Source organism: Halyomorpha halys, unplaced genomic scaffold (assembly GCF_000696795.3).
Source record: "Halyomorpha halys isolate HHAL.00 unplaced genomic scaffold, Hhal_1.1 Scaffold128.1, whole genome shotgun sequence".
Classification (NCBI taxonomy): domain Eukaryota; kingdom Metazoa; phylum Arthropoda; class Insecta; order Hemiptera; family Pentatomidae; genus Halyomorpha; species Halyomorpha halys.
Window position 1 is genome coordinate 699,906 of NW_027110898.1, and position 9,969 is coordinate 709,874.

Sequence of the window (9,969 nt, forward strand, 5' to 3'; positions counted from 1 at the left end):
TAAAAACAGTCTATACATATTGTTTTAATATTAAAATAGATAATTTTTGACAGATTCTCCTTAATAATTTCAATGTTTAGTAACATTTATTGTAAAGATATTGTAATTTTTATTGATCTTTCGGTTAAGATTTTATCGCTTTATCGTGAATATTTCGTCAGATAATGCAATGAGTTCAATCATTATTATTTTTTTTTTATAAGTTTTTTTTCCTATTAAATCAATAATACACCATCATCAGAAAGTAATATGTTTATTTATGTTTTATTCAATTTGAATTGTTTTATTAATATATATTTTTTTCTTTCAGGTAAGAGCAAACTTGAAGCATTACGCGTATTGGTAAGATTTTTATAACTATATTTGTTAATAACCTGTCAATCAAGTAGTGCTCATTAATGAACCTAAAGAATTAAATTTATTATATTTTTTAGGCTAATTTTTTTTTTATTTGTAGACCTGTGAATTTGTATTTTAACTTATTTATTCATTAAATTATTTTTTAAAAACTTATTTATTCATTCAAGTATTTCTTTTTAACTAACTTTTTTTTAAAATTTATGTATTAGTTTTGTTGCTTTAAGATGTATTTATTTATTTGTTTTTCTGTAAACTGATCTACTGATGTGACTATTATGTCTTGATTTCACATTGCTATCTAACGATAAATTTGTTTAACGGGTCAAACGTGGGGAATAGGAAAAATTAGGGAATTATATTAATAAATTAAAATAATTCCCTGATGTTTTATTATCCCATAAGGTAATTTATACTGAAACTAGTGACCTGGGCATAATAGCATTAAGAAAAAAATTTTAAATAATTTATGCGAGTATAAATTGGTTTTAAGGTATTTTATTTATTAATAATAATGCTAATTGCTAAAATTATTAAAAATAAATCTATAATAAAAGTTGTATGGCCAAATTTGCGGAAACGTTGAACTTTTGAGAAAAAAAACAATGCTTTGAGACTTTAATTTGGATAAAATTAATTTTATTTAAACAAAAGAGAAAGTGAATTAGGAAGAATAATTTTTTCAATTAATTGAAATAAAATTGTCAAATAGAATAAAATTGTGGAGTAGAAAAAAAAATTAAACTATTTTTATTTAGTGTGTAGACTAGTATAGATTGTAATAGGATACTAGGACAAAAAAACATATTATTTGTTATATCATGAAAATTTAATATATATTGTATATATGTCCGTTCAAGGAATTGATTGATATGCTGTGTAATGTAGCAACCCAATTTATTTGCGCAGCATGGCTAAATAAAGCATCTCTCTCTCAAAAAACGAAGAGCCATAAGAAAATTGTCGGTGTAAACTTAAAAGAACTTAGCTCTCTAATACCAGAGCTTAAATGCTGAATTTCCAAAACCCTACTTTTAACGAACTTTTGATTTTGTACATTTAAACGAAAATAACTAATTTTCATTGTTTGCAATAATAAAAAATGAATGGATACAAAATATAACAACATTTTATGAATAACTAAAGGCTAAAAAAAAACAACAAAAAAAACGGCGCTTTCAGGATGGCGCCTATAATTTATATTAATTATTACCCCCTGGATAAAGTCTAAAATACGAATTTTTATAGGGACAGAAAAATTTTTTTGTTCTAAAACAAAAAAAAGCGTTAACATCAACACAAACCCAATACAAATAACTTGGAGAAATTAGTAGGTTGGTAATTTAAAGATGTCCTAAGCGTGCATTGCACCATATTTTTTATTAAACAAATTAATGACCAATTGTAATGTTTTAATGTCAATTTTCTCGGTTTGTTATTACACTAATAAAAATAAAGCGCTAATATTTTGTACTATACATCCACCTAATTAAAAAACACAACGAATTGTTTTAGTATAAGATCGATTTTATTTAATTTGTTTTATTTATACAGTACATTTGAATCCTGTTTCAACCTTATTAAACTTCCTAGACACGAATATGTTCCAATACCGTACAAAACCGATACCGAACTCACCCTAAAAATATTCGCTTTATATTGCTCCCCTCACGTTCATCATCCCCTGTTTCCCATCGTACGTGATGTTACGTGGGTTAGTGAGCTCTCTTCTTAGATGCCCTCAACCTAACTTCTATCTTATAACATTGTATTCAAATCACATATTGTTTTCATACGTTATGTGATATTTCTGTATTCTTATATATTGCCTGATGTTTTATTTAATTTAACTATCTAGGAAACTATGTAATGTTCTTGACTATAATCATTTTTTTTTTTTGACCTACAAGATCGTTGGGTTCCTTTATTTATTTATACCTCAGAATAAAAATTGATTCAAATCATTCAATTTTGATTTAATAAGTTCATTTTTGGAAATTTAAATTCACTGATATTTCGTTTTAAAAATACTACACACTGTCCTCACCACGTATGTCGATGACACATGTCTATTGTCAGTCATTGTTCATCCTTACATTGTATCCCAAAACCTCCAATCCCACATCACCAACCCTGAAGAATGGTGCCAAAACTGGAGAATTAAAATAAATTCCAATAAATCCCACCAAATCACATTTAGCCTCCTCGTAAACCCATTACCTCTTGCTCCACAGTATCCTTTAATAATACCTTTACTTAGGACTTCATCTGGGCAAACGACTGACGTGGAATCCACATACAAGACTGAAACTACAGGAAACTGTTCATCGATTCCGACTATTACAACATTTACTAGACAAACAGTTTAAACTGCCAATTCATTACAAAAGACTGATCTACATGACTATCATAAGGCCTATCTGGACATACCGAGTTGAGCTTTGGGGCTCCACTAAACCATCAAATTCCCGAAAAAAACCCGAATCCAATCCTTACAGTCCAAAATCCTTCGTAAAATCTTTAATGCTCCTTACTTTGTCACAAATCAAGTTATCCATCAGGACCTCAATGTCCCATGTTACTGATTTGGCCAGAACCAGATACCAATCCTTCCATGATAAACTTCCCAACCACCCAAATCCACTTGTTTCTGACTTGGCTTCTCCTTCATTACTTTATAATCCTCCTAGGCGTCTGAAAAGAAGATGGTCTCGAGGTCTTCTCCTCTAGAAATGTTATTGGAGTTCTATCAATGGGTAGAATCTCCATATGTTTGTATCTTGTCACTATGCCACCTACAACAAATTTACTTGTTGTATATATTTTATACAGTTGTAAATAACATTAAATAAATTATTAAAAAAAAACACTACTAACTATAGGAAGCTGCGATTGTAAGATCGCAAATTTTATTGAAACTTTTCGTGCTGATACTAGGTCAGAAAACATTGGAGATTTGTTCATTTCTGTCATGTACGTACTAGGAATCCCGAAAAAAAAAATTCTCAATTTTTTTAAATATTGTTTTTAATCGTTAATTATTACAGTATATACTTGTTCTAAATGAATGTCAAAAGGCCTTTATGTACCAATAATTTTATTATAAAATAAGAATACATTTCTGATCATAACAAATGAGTTTAAACGTACAAGACTGCAAAAAGTTGTTTACAGTAAGGTAGGTTAACATTATTAAAACATGGTAACATTTATTGAAAAAATTAGGTCAGATTCATTCCAAACGTCCTTTAATCACTGAAATTAAAAGTTTTTTTAAAAAATAAAACAGAACATTTTTTTTTACTAATTATATTAGTTGGATTAGATTGTTTACTACTTCTACTTACTCAAACACTCATTTGAATGCTAGTTATCATAAAAAAATATATGTTTGGCTGTACATATTGGGTAAAATATCTTCAATATATGTATTATCTTGTTTTGTTTTTTTAACGGAATTGGGGAAACAGTCCGGTTGAACATTATAAATGTATTCATCTAAGTGCAAAAACAAAAAAATAAAGCAAAAATGGTCTAAATATACGAAGATGGTCAGGATTGCGGTCAAAAAAGAACAAATAGTTTATAATTATTTAATGTCCGACGTATCGTCCCACTTTGCAGTGTTTCATCAGGGCAGTTCAAAGCGAAACCCCCCGAAAAAAAGGAAGTCGATAGGTATGTTTACGTTTTATTACCTTAAAATCTATGGATAGCAAAGAAAGAGAACAATCATACCGATGGCTTGCAGTGGTTCTAAGTACATTTCCACTTATTAAGTTAATTAATTAAATCAAGTTGAAACTTTCCTGAAAAAGAGAACCTTTAATTGTATTTTTTACAAAGTTGGTTGAAATGTATTTAGCGCCACTGTAAAGTAAGCCATCAATATAAAAATTAGTTGCAATTATATATATATTTTTTGCTCGGTACCTTGGCACGAACCCTCGAACTTATTTCTAATATTTTTTGACATAGAGACCAGAAAAATGTTCATTGAAATCGGTTACCCAACGTCTGCAGTTTGTTAGTTTATATTCTCAGTAATATGTAAATCGATGGACTTAGCTTACAAATGCAATTTCACTAATTTTTTATCTATTATCTATTATGCTGTGATTACATTTTCTGGATTTTTGGTTGGCATGTTTTTTTTTTCTAAAAAATCATTCACTTGAGAATACAGCATCTAATGTTTCTAGATGTTCAAAAAGCATGGAAGGGAGTCAGTTACCCAATTCCAATGGGTTTTCCGTCTGTTAATTCATACAAATTGTTTGGTTGTGAGTATTTGCTTTATCCAATCTGTTTACGAAGTGAATCTGAAGATCTCAGTAAACACCCGAATTTGGAGATAAAGGAACCACATCAGGATTTCTGTTTTAGGACTGAATGAGTCCTTACTGAGTACAGAAACGGTAGATTCTATTCTCTTGTTGATTATGATTGCTTTGTAGAAGGAATGTAGGTATCTAGCTTAAATTATTTGGAAGCAGTTGTGTTGTATATTTATGAAATAGTGGCACTAAACAATAAAATCGAAGCTCAAAGATTAAGTCAGTGTTCCAATTGAAGCTTAATTCCATGATCCTAACCGGAGATAAAGGAAGCAAAAGAAAACAGAAAAAGTTAAATTAAAGGTTAAATGTATAAGGCTTAAAAAAAAAATCATATAAAGGAAAATAACGAACCTCGAGATCATGAAGAAGAAGATGAAGAGAATACTTACCTCAATAATTTTGTATATTTTATTTATAAGTATTATATAAATTAAATATACAAAATTCCGTAATGACATTCTAGGATATTGTTACTAACTTGTCCAAGTCAAAGCTGCCCTAAAATTCCAAGATAGGAATTAACTATCCTATTGAATTTAATCTGAGTCTTTGGTTAGGACCATCTCTAGAGAAACCGGGTCCTATGGGATTGGACCTCCGCTATAAAGGATAATTTAAAAGACATGGCCCAGCGGGACGAAACACTGAAGTTTCTGGACATTTTTAACCCTATATTCCGCTATAATTTTAATGCAGTTCATGTTCTATATGTTTGTGGCACTGAATCGAAGGGTTAGTTATTAGTTGAAGTTATTCTAATATATAGTGGCCATGGTAGAATATTATACAAATATATTTTTTGTTTTATAAATTTTGTATGATATTATTTTTAAAGCCTGCTTATGGATTAATTCAGAACGAAGTAGGATTTGTATTCTTACAAATTAATACTTGCTAAGAATTCGTTTATCAAATCTTTTTTTTTTTTTTACCTCCAATTTTTAGTTTCATACTCACCATCAGCAGTGTTCTGGTTTCCTGTGTCACACTCATCACATATGAGTTTTGGCCGTTCTATAAGCCTGGCTTGGCAGAGATTTCCTTCTATGAAGTGTCTTGGTGTATCATTTGAATTCATTCGGGCAACTTGTCCAGCCCACCGAAGACGTCCGTTCTTCATTAGTTTGATGAGATTACCTCTATTAACTTCTAGCATCTATATTACCACGTTTTCCCGCCTTCTCTTGTAATCATCAGCTTTATGGTCGGTTCAAATATGATGAATCTGAAGATGAGATATTCAAAAAATAAAATTATTTGTATGAATTAAATCGGTATCGCTACAAACCATGAAGGGTCAGGGGTGCAGTACTTTGTAAGGAAGTAATGATACGAGACCAACGGTTGTGCAAGGAGGTGAATCACGCTCGAATTAGTCGAAAGCACCCTGTATGGGTTGTAGTCGTACTAGATAGCAATATGGAAGAATCTACAAGGAATTTGAAATCATCGATGTAAACAAATGATGATGTATGCTACATGTATGTATTATATCGATGTGTGATACCTGTAATCTATGTGCCTACTCATGTAAATAGCAGAACCATCAAGAAATTAAGCATTTGAGGCAAAAATCTCGATTTTTTAAATATAATATTGAATTATATGATTCGCACCTGTTTACTGAGTACTATCTGACTTCAATTTTTTAATAATTTAAAGTGGAATATTACCCTACATATGTATAATACCATAGCTTCATATTCAGTGAAATAAATTCAAGTTTAATAGATTGCTTTATTATCTCTTGTAAAATTCAGGTGGTGTTAACTAAAACGCTGATCCCATTAATGCCAGGACTAGTTTCCACTAATTACTGCTGACTCATTCACAATGAAAACTTAGATCACAATCTTCTCATCAGTGGATAATAGCAAGCAGAGCTTAATTCTGCTTACTGTCGATCTCCCTGTGTAAAGAGATATACTTTTTTTTGTCATTATGATACCACGTAATTTTTCTATACACATTTGTTTTCTAGAAATGTATACTATATATTTATTTTGAAAAAAAAAAAGTGAGAAAATAATTAAAATTATGAAGAAAAGTCTGATTAATGATGAACAGAAATGGTTTTGGGTTCAACAATCATTTACGACTATGTAAATATATTTGATGAAAAAATATATAACTAAAATAAAATTGTTAAAAAAAAATATTTAATCAAAATCATATCCATTCTATATAGTTAATTATTGTTTGAAAAAAGAAAATGTAAAAAAATTGTATATCTTTCATTAACATATATTAGTGTTTATATATCCAATCATGGATTGATAAGCAATTTTAGCAACCCCATGTATTTGGGCAGCATTGTCGAATAAAGCATTTCTCTCAACATATTATAAATTAATTTATTAAAAATTTAAAAAAATTAATTTAATAAATCAATAATCATTTGAAAAGGCTAAACGTATTTGTTAGATTTAAATTAACCTGTCGTGTGCCGCATTGCTTTTTGTTTATGATTATTATTATCTAAAATTTCCTTTATTGACAAACATCTTATAGTTGTATAAATTTAAGGCCCAAACATTACCGATAGTGATCATTGCCTTTTTAACTTAAACAAAAACTCTTTGTCTATTGACGTTTTGTAATTATTATAGATAAAAATATGCATTTAGAAATTACATTAGCTCATAAAATTATTTAAACGATAATGTATTAGGTAAAATATAACATTGCCGGTCGGGAAATTTAGTTCTACTTGGCGTGAGAACTACGATTTTCATTTTAAATACTGTCCTTGAACGTTTTTTACATTCAATACATCATAGCTTTATATTTACATTTCTCTCGGAAAAAATGTTTTTACTGTATCGAGTTCTTAATTGATATCTTCAACATAGAGATCGTGTTAGAACAGGCTGACATTTTCAAAATATTTACCGGAAAAAAAATCCTCTTTACTCTTACTCCTTTCACATGAGGCGGTCGGAAAGAAAAAGTAATAAATTAGTAAATTTTGAATTACCATTGCTATGGGTTGGAACAGTCAATGTTCTTTTTGCTTAGAACATGTAAATTATAACTAGTTAGACTTTATTATATATTAATTTCATTTTTGTTATGAAATGGGTACGAAAATTCCAAATTAAAATTTTATTGCTACATTTTTGTGTTGATAATTTGTTTTTCGGAGATAAGCTTTTTTCTTTTCTTTTTTTTTAATTGTTAACTGAACATTGCCCAGCTCTACTTTAAAACGCATGTCGGCTTATAATATACATATAAACCTCAAAACGCAATTTTGTTATTTAGGCAATAAAAATGTTCCTCTCGGAGGTTTGTTGCATGAGCTATGAGAACTGGAATTAAAGGGTTTTCCTCAAGCAGGACATGAAGGCCCTACTAATACCATGTGCTTCGGTGTGCTTACTCTCTGCCTGTAGAATCTTCTAATGAGTTGTGTTTGACCTATAATCTGCTGTTTAGATTCGGTATTATTTTCACCTAAACATTATTATAGTTACTGAACTAACAGATACTCACTCACCCAAGAGCATTCATACTTATGGTCAGGAAAATTATAGTTGTGTAATAATATTACTACAAAATCATTCTAATTTTACAACGTGGATTAATAATTTTTATTCGTATTTATTTTGATTGCCCTCTTTATTTTTCACACGATGGTGGTTAGATGTAGTTCAAAATCTATTCATGTTTGCTCACCTTAAGGTTTTTTATATAGTTTTTTCTTACCAGGCTTTAGGATATAGCTCCAATCTATTTAATTCAGAATTATTTACATCCATTTTTTTACATCTTTACTTCTCTTTTCAGTTCCACCAACATACGCTCATACACTTTGATAATACGCGTAGCTCTAATTTTTTGTTTAAACATTTGATCATGGAATATGCTGTATTAAAAATATTTCTGTGCATTTGAAATTTTCTAGATTTAATAATATTGTATAACCTTTTAATTTTTTTCTAATTTCAATTCATAATTGGCATTGTTCCAAAAAAAAATTGAGTTTACTGTGTCAGTATTGGTGGCTGGATTTTCCGCCGTGTACTAACCAAGGTGGTAGTGTAAAGATCTTTAGATTCTCGAGAGCGTCGAGAAATAACTATTAACTGTCCTAGGTGGCAATCGAGCACACAACATTCCGAACCGGGCGCTCCGGGACCTATGCCCCAACCCGCACGCACGGCCGTCACATCCCTTTTGTTTCTATATATTACGAAGTTACAATATATTCAGCTGATTAATTCTAAGAACGATCTGCAATTAAAATTTTGTATGAATTCAGGACAAACAAATGTATTATTTTTTTTCTTTACTATTATTTTTGTTTAGAAATACATAAATTGGACTGTTTCGAATGCTATTACATCGGAACGAATTTTCATTTTTATTTGGAATAATAAAAATATATTAAGAAGCTAAATATGTGTACATATATATAATTTTAGTTTCATAAGTATACAGCAAAATATAAAAATATTGAAATGATGCGAGTTAAAAATAGCTGCGAGTTAAAAATAACAAAAAAAAAACCGAATCTTATTACACTTTTGCTTTTAGTTTTCGGTTAAACCTTTAATCAAGTAATCATTTCTAACATGATAAAAAAATATTTTATTACATTAACTTTTAGTGTATTATTAATGTTAAGTATACATAAAGTTTCAATATTTTGAATTGATTGAGTCGATGAATGGTTTGAGATAAATATTTTGTATTAATTTAGAGAAGTTTGAGTTCTCGCAATGGCAAGATGCTTCGCTAATGTAGTGTGATTGCGGCTTTAGGGCAATTACTCAGCCTCCACTGGTTCATTACCAGTGACGCGGTGAGAGGGCTGCGCTGGGATCTTGTAGAGCCCTGCTCTGCCTTTCATACGAAAGGGTGTGCTCGGGGATCCTCATATAATTTATTTTACTATATCCTAGTTTGATTGTGTTCATTTTATTTATTTATTTTTCTGTTAATATACATATATAGATTTTATTTTTTTAAATATTTACTTATTTTATTTTTTTTTAACTTTTGCTAGAAATGTGTTCATTTACTTCTATTATTAATGGCTCAGGCTTGTGACAGATGGTAATATTTATCAATAAATAAAGTACTAAATAAAAAAAAAAATCAGAGAAAATAAATGTATAATTTTTATTATTTTGTTTAATATAATTTTTTTGTTAGGAATTTTAAAGAAATTGGGGACGTTACGACAAGGGATCGAATTTTCAGTGAAACGAAAAGTCAAACATATACATATAAATTTAACTTACATTATTGCGTCTACCCATATTGT

General features: G+C 29.4%; 1 protein-coding gene across 6 annotated transcripts in view; it reads left to right on the forward strand.

The window, feature by feature from the left end:
* LOC106678192 (atrial natriuretic peptide receptor 1) overlaps positions 1 to 9,969 on the forward strand; it is a 1,188,520-nt gene that overhangs the window by 558,511 nt on the left and 620,040 nt on the right. Inside the window, exon 2 of one of the 6 annotated variants that reach the window (XM_067048972.1) lies at positions 311 to 342. The exons of the other annotated variants lie outside the window; for them this stretch is intronic. The gene's annotated coding sequence lies outside the window, so the exon portion shown is untranslated. The remainder of the gene's footprint in view (positions 1 to 310; positions 343 to 9,969) is intronic. 6 annotated transcript variants of the gene reach the window in all.